This window comes from Gallinula chloropus, assembly GCF_964237585.1.
Source record: "Gallinula chloropus genome assembly, chromosome: 11".
Lineage (NCBI taxonomy): Eukaryota > Metazoa > Chordata > Aves > Gruiformes > Rallidae > Gallinula > Gallinula chloropus.
In genome coordinates, this window is record NC_140096.1 from 16,879,514 (window position 1) to 16,887,589 (window position 8,076).

The window sequence follows — 8,076 nt, forward strand, 5'->3', positions numbered from 1 at the left end:
GGAGTAAGTGTGACAACAAACGAGTTAAACTTAGCTGAACAGCTCGTCTTTCCCAGATGGAGGTGTTCATTTAAGCATACCTCAAGCCTTCAGAACCCCATCAACCTTTCATTTGTTACCTTTAATGTTGTTAAGAATGTTGTCAAGAAAACCTTCACAAAGGGGTGAGGGAGAGGAGGAGAAGCAGCATTTAATTTCATAATTATTTTAAATCTGTAAATTTGATTACACTACTAAAAGTGCAAACCCTTTAACAAATAATGAAAAAAAAAACAACTTTTCCTCCCCTGTGGTATTTGTTCAATGTTTCATGTTTAACAATTGAAGATGAAAATATTGAAGATTGTAGAATAGACTATTTCACTTGGAAGAGACCTACAGCGATCAGCTTGTCCAACTGCCTGATCAATTCAGGGATCACCAAAAGTTAAGGGCATTGTCTGAAGGCCTCAAACACTGACAAGCCTGGGACAATGACTACCTTCTCTAGGAAGCCAGTTCTAGTATTTGACCATTCTCTCAGTAAAAATGCTTCCTACTATGAGTCTGAACCTCCCCTGGTACAGCTTTGAACCATTCCGCAAGTGTCCCGTCACTGGACACCGTTGAAAAGAGGTAAGCATGTTCCTGTCTCCATCCTGACGAATCTGTAGAGCCACAAGGTCACCCCTCAGCCTCCTTTTTTCCAAACTAGACAAACCCAAAGCCCTTAGTCAGTCCTCATTGGACATGAGTTAGAGTCCTTCCACCAGCTTTATTGACCTCCTCTGGATGGATTCAAGGACCTTCACATCCTCCTTAAATTGTGGGACACAGAACTGCACCCAGCACTCAAGGTTAGGCTGCATCGAGGTCCAACTTTTGATCCTATGAGGTCAACAAGAACTAAATATATCAAAATCAACATCATTTCCATCTGGTTAAAAAAACCAGCAAACAAGATCAATGTTAAAGTTCCCTTGCAAGGAGGAACATGGAATTCACCACAGTGTTCAGTATTTCACTTAAGCACAGAACAGCAAGGGTCTTGCAACCGCCCTTGCATGCAATCGTAGTATTCACACAGAAGAAATGAGAAACTAGAGTTTAAGGTAAACTAGAGCAGAGCTGATCGCTTTCAATATGTAGCCCTCTCTCCCCACCAATAGTTAGCAGAGCTGTTCTTTCTATTGAGCCCTGCCCTCTCTATACGTGTGTGATCTGCTACTGTTACTAGTCAGAGGAGGAACTGCAGTGAGCTTAAATGTAGGCCAGGCAGGAAAAGCAAGGAGGACTTGACACACCTACACAGCTCTCATGAGGCATTTTGGTGCCTCCTCATTATGCAGGCACTAATTAGTTTCAGACCGATCCGTAGTGAAATGCCTCTTGATTTGATTCAGTCAGTTATCTCATTTAATATGATTTGACTCAAAACACAATACATCGTTTACATGTCATCAAAAGGAAAACAGAAGAATTTCAGGTTTTCTCCCACATAGTCACATTTCCCCCAGGGGGAGGGGGGAACCAGGAAAATTCTAGTGAAGATTATTTTAAATTAATAACATTAAAATGCATAATAATTTAAAGTTAAAAGCATATTATAATATCAGTGCCTTATAAGCTACGAAGATAAAGCTTCACATGAAATACTACTTAGAAGTTCACCAGATAACGCTGACATTTTTCATGGTATAAAATGCGAGTAGATAGCTTGTAGTGGAGAATAGTCCAAGACTCCAATTCTGTTTTCAACTCTGAATTTTATCAAAAATTTTAGATTGGTTGATATGCTTTTAAGTCCCGGATATTAAAATCATATAGTTGTAGCAGAATGACATGTTTTACTTTTATTTAAAAAGTCTAACCATGAGGAAAAAAATCTGAGAATACAAGTCATATTTAAAATAACTTCTACATTTTGAACCTTATTTTTAGATCCGTTATCAACTTCATTTTAAGCATTTATCTTTAAGACTAAACTGAGGAAGAGATACAAAAGAACTTCAGCGAAAGAGAAGCCTTATAGAGTACTGACAATAGAAAAAAATCCTCTCAGTATAAACATCTATGATACATAAAATTAAGTAAAATTCTTGGGCTTCCTTTATTGAATTGCTTTCTTCCTTTCTTTGGAATTGTGTGTCTGAAATAATGCATGCTTTTCCTGGCTTCCTTACCAATTATTTTCAGTCCTAAAAAAACCTGTTCATCTATTGATTTATTTCATGAAGCTTTACTAAAATAAATACCTTTTATTCCTAAGAAAACATATTGCTTTTTCTGTTAGCTGAATTAGGACACATTTTCATTTTATTATATAAAGCCAGGTAAATGGAAGTTGCCTACTGTTCTATGCAAAACACATCTGTGCAGTGACATAAAGATTATTCCGTTAGACACCCGAATACACCAGAGAACTCCATTCTTAAGACCTCTGGGCTAGTAAATCTATACAGTGTGCCTAAGTGTCTTATACTATTAGTATAAGCCACCATAGATGTATATATTTTCCTGTTGAAATAAACGTTTTGTGCTGTACTTCAAAGTTGGAGCTGTACTTTTTGCGCTTATCAGGTTAAAATTCAAAGTTCTTGCAAAGAACTTGACAGGTTGAGAACTCTTAATATCTACAGAATCTGCAAATAAAATGTCTTGGAAGACAGAATTTACCTTGATAAAAATAATACTATTCGCACATGCTGCTTTTGATCAGGAAAAAAACCAAAACTACATATGGGGTAACACAAACATGTTAAGCCTATGACCCCCAGCACACAAATTAATGTTATGGGGCATAACTGTACAAAAGATATTCCAATATTGACCACTCCTGTTCAAATTCACACAGGTAACACTTCTGAAGCAGTAAGGAGTAAAGAAACAATGGAAAAATAAAGTGTTTCATCCAAACAAAATTCTACTTCTTCTGGACATGGTAATGAGATCTCTAAAGGAAGCCACCACCAATAAGGTGTGCAAAAACTCTGCTCAGGACCAAGAGATATGAGATGAGAAACTCAGCTAAGAGTGAAGATGATAAACAAAGGAAACAAGTCCCACACAACAGAATTGATTACTGAGTGGGGACTGCACATCTTGCAAAGCAGCTACCTCTGTAAATTATTCTTCCTTGAAGGTGATACTGGCTCTCTGTGCTCTATCCATGTAAAAATCACAAATAAAAGTCTTTAGTATCAAAAAGGCTTTAGAAAGGCATTAGAAGTCACATAGTAATGTTGCTGAATATTAGAGGAGAAGTAACACTGGTCCTTCTAAAGGATGACTGCCTTGCAAATTGAGACTAACAGAGACAGGAATTTATTCTGGGAAGTTTAGATCCAAATACCTGACTGTTTAATGAGGCTTAGGCAGGCAACAAAGGAAGCATTAAGAGAAGATGTAGCTTTCCTTTTTGACAAAGTATGGAATTATGACATCAGAAGTAGATCTACTCCTTTTAAAAATCCAGAAACCCTGGAACCTGAAGGCATGAGTTTCCCTCATTTTCTGCTTTTAAAAGTAAAGTCTTGAAAGGAAATAAATGTTTTCTCAGTTCTGTTCCCATTCAGCAAAATTCTATCACATGGATCACGTGACAATGCTAATAAATCCATATTTTTTTTTCTCCAAAGGCCTGCTCCTGTTTAACAGGTTAATGTTATTAAGACCAACGTCAAAAAAAAGTGCTCCCTTTATACACTTATCTGTAGCTTAGTTCTTAGACATTTATTTTTTACAAAGTGCATCATAAAACCCTGTCACACTTGATGAAAGCAGCATTCTACAAGTTGGAAAGGAAAAAAGTCATGACAACACTTTGGGGTCCAGTAATTTAACTGGCTAACATGATCTCATATTAGCACTGAGCAGCAGTACTGCAGTTACTCATCTTCATATTGTCCCATTAACATCTACCATATGCCTAGAATATCTATTTAACACAAAACTGTAATTATTTTACCTAATTAACAGATACATTAAATCAGAGGCTGGCACTGCAAAGTAAGTTGAACTGTACCAATTATGGATTGTGATGCGTATTTTCGTTCTCACAATTGTCAATGGAGTTTCTCTCTGACTGTGATTAATGCAAACTGATTAACTTCCTTTTTATAACTTTAATCTTCCTAAAATGTGTAAATATATTCTAGTATTAGCAAAAGATCTTGAAATTACAGCTGAGGGAATTAATTTTTCCTTTATTTACTGAATACAGTCACCATTGGCTCAGCCCCATCGATACATTACATACCCCCAAACACTGTTTACGTGATGATAGAAAAAAATTCCAGTCTTTACTGATCTTCTATTTTGCAGGAGTACCTTACTGAAAAATATTTTGCCACAAAATCTTTTCATGATCTGCAGTTGAATATGTGCCCAGTATTCTAAACAAATTAGTTGTTTAGTGCCTAGGAAGCCAGTCTGGATTTAGAGTCTTATTGCAAGTGGTTAATGTGCCATTGCCCTCCCTAAATGCACATTGTGTCAACTAGCTACTCATTAATGGGTTATTTTAATGCAAAATGCACACATATGTACAGTGATTAACGACAAGGGCTATGGAGAAAACACTATAACTTTATAATTTACTTCCTTGCTCATTTGCATTTGACCATACCACACTGGATCAGTCCTTTTCATTCCTTCTGACACCATGCCTTCCAGTCTCAGAGTTTTTAAAAAAGTGACTATTTTAAACAAGCAAATTCCCAGTTCTGTTACAATTTCATTCCTCTTCAGAAACATCACCAGTAATGTCTTCCTTTTGCATTTTTGCCTGTCCATCTCTGGTAGTCTCTTTTTCTCCAGCATCCTATCAACTCATTGCTTTGATAGAGCATAGGAGGGAATTTAAGCATACATCTAGAAGTTGTCACACAAGAGAAATGGTGTCTACAGGCTCCTAAGAACTCAGTACCAAGCTCCAGCTTTCCTTACATTGAGTCAGCAAAACCTTGAACATCACTTCATAGGGACAATAGGGGTGGTCTTCCATGTTTCCATCCTCCATGTGTCTGTATCAATTACTTTGCACTCAGTACCAAAGTTTTATCACACAAATTAGGATGTAAACACAGATAAGCATTTTGTTTTACTGCTATGGCTGTATGCCATACGCTGTAAGAGTACAGTGTGTAAGTAACAAGCACTTTCCCTAGACCACTTCTACAAGCAAAGCTAATTCACAAATCAAAGCTATTTTGTTCAGCCTAAACTGCATCAATACTGTAACTACATAACTTCTATAACCTTTCCCAGTACAAGATTAAACTAAAATTAAGGATGGCTACAGAAATCCAGTATTATTCTATGGCATTTGGTGACTGACTTAAATTGAAATGCCATACAAAACAGTTTAATTTTGTCCATGTTTGACAGATCCAAAGAAACTTTTCCAAATTTACATGCTAAGCCATCTTCCCATGGGAAACATTTTTCTATTTCTCTTGCTAGCTTGGTTGTTTAGCTGCTGGCAGCTCACCTGGGCTGTTGAAACCCTGGATAACCTGGAGGACTAAGCATGAACTCTGACATCAACAGCTCCTAGGCAGGCTGCCAGGTGAACAGCTTCAAAGCAGAACACCATTGTCTTGAAACAGTTTCAAACTAGTTGGGTGTCGCAAAGAAAATGCATATGGAAATAAAGTCTTTCACAAAATAGAACTATCACTCTCTAGTCAGCTTTTTGGTTTTTTTAATAAGTATTAGATGAATTTCACAACATTAGTTTGTGTTTTCGCCCATTGAATACACTTTAAGTTGAATGAGATATCACACCAGCTCACAGTTGAAGTGCTGCCCTTGTAGAGGACAGTATTTTTGTCTTAGATTATGATCCAATACTTCTTCCACTTTATTATGGAATGAGTTTCAGTAAAGGTGAATAAAAATTTGAATGCATTGCAGGTTTATCCAGAGGCAAGGCATACTAAGTATATGCCATTTACATTTTTGCAGGTGCAGCTGAGACTACTACAATTACTAGAATAGATCTACCTCTCAGAACAAGGCAAATTAGAAGCAACTACAATGAAACAGAGCTAACAGAAACATGTATTTTAAAGAAAGTATCTGACCAACAAGATTCAAAATTGTTTTAAAGAAAACAGAATACTTGCAGGTATTTGACAGCTAAAAACCTTGGATCACTTCTCACTTGTAATGTTTCATTAATAAATTTCGCATAATTCCTTTTAATTTTTTGTCAGATTAAGTCAAAACATAATTACCCTAAGAGATACACAGCTCTGATCAGTAGGATAACCAATGTGCAGCAGCACTGATTAATTTGAACAATTGTGTCAAGGCAAACCAGGAAATAATTCACATCATCCAGCATTAAATGTTCTGCCAAACACGACCACAGATATATTATCTGTTCTTGTAACACAGAACTGATCTTACAAGTAGTAAATTCCTTATCATTCACCTGGAGTCCAAGAAGAAACTCTTAAATTGCATAGATAGCATATAAGCACTAGAGCATCTAGTCAATTTTCCTCCCTTTAAAACTAAGCTAAACGCATCACAACAGGGCAAATATCATGGTTTCTACCTTTTTCCTTCAAAAGAATCAGTGACTCTCTATTCTTAGACTTTTAAGCCTTTATAAATACATAAGTAGCTCTCATAGTGCTGGTATTAGGGCCAGATTTTCAAAGGAGTTAAGCTCTTATTTTAGCACCTAAATAAATCGGCAGATTATCAAGTAAGCTCAGCTTGTTGTCATTAAGCATCTTAAGAGTAGGGGGGAGACAGAGCATGGATATCTTCAGCACTTTTCCATAGTTTGACCCTTTAATTTTCTCACTCTAAAGAATGCTGGAAATTCTGAATCTAAATTCAGGTGCCATGTAATTAAATCTTTAGGGTTTTAAAAATCTCACCCATTAAAGAAAGAGTGTGCCAGAAATCCCACACTTAATAGTAAATGGGACAGAGATCATGCTAAACTAACTCTACCCATACCTGATTACATTATAGTAGATAACTTAGGTCTGTATGTTATAATCTGGCCTACAATATAACTTTCCCATTCCAAAGTGAGCTAAAAGCTCACCTTCCAGGCTTTGGCTTTGACAGAAATTCAACTGTTTGGGCCAGCCGGTACAGCCTTCTCCTAAGCTGCATGCACCACCAGCCCAAGAACTTTCATGTGCTCAAAAGCAGCTTTAATGATTTCCCAGCATTTCTACACAGGGCAAGGGATGTGGTTTGAGAAGACCATTCACTCCTAAGCACGGGGAAAACGTTACAGAAAATGTTGAAAGTGCCAATGCAAATTCACCTTGAGTTGAAATTCTGACCAACAGCAACTGCAAAGAACTTATGGTACAGGACATGATTCAGCAGAAGAGTTGTTCTTAATAAAAAGGCAACAAAATATAAGGCGTAGCAAAGTGGCAAAAAGACACAGAACTGGCTGCTCATTCAACATGTTTGGCTGCCTAGTCTGAGCTTTTGAAACTGGAGGGGGACAGAGAGAGAGGGGGAATAGAAAATTATGAGATGCAGATTGCTGAAGAACAGAATGTTAAAACAGGAAACTAAAATGCCATAATTTGGGCAAACTTCTACTTTCACTTACCCTCTCCCTATACTGTATAGCCCTGTGGTTTATCAAGGCTGCCTGCGAGGCTTTTCATGGCCAGTTTTGATCCCTTGAGTTGATAATTTCTCCACAACCTTGGCATCTTTCCAGCTGCTGACATGCTCTGCAGTGAAAGGTTCCATAGAGAGGGCATTTCTTTGTCCCTCATTCAATTCGTAAGATATGTGCTAGAGGACTTTTTTCAGGTCATGATGTCTCTTGCTGATTTATGATAACTGACAGCTTCCACAAGGAAAAGCATAGGAATTGTTTTCTAGCTTTCTAAAGCAAACCATTCCTGACCAGTGCTTTTCACTAGATATTTGGTCAACTGTTGGGTACCTTTTATTTAATGGGACTTGGAGGCAGGGAGCGTCAGATTAAGTTGAAAGGCTTTACTGCTGAAGAGCAGTCATACTTGTTTTAACTTTGCCAATTTTATTCAAATGTTCTAAATCTGGTGGGTCTTTTTCCTATAGGAAAGGTTATAACCTATG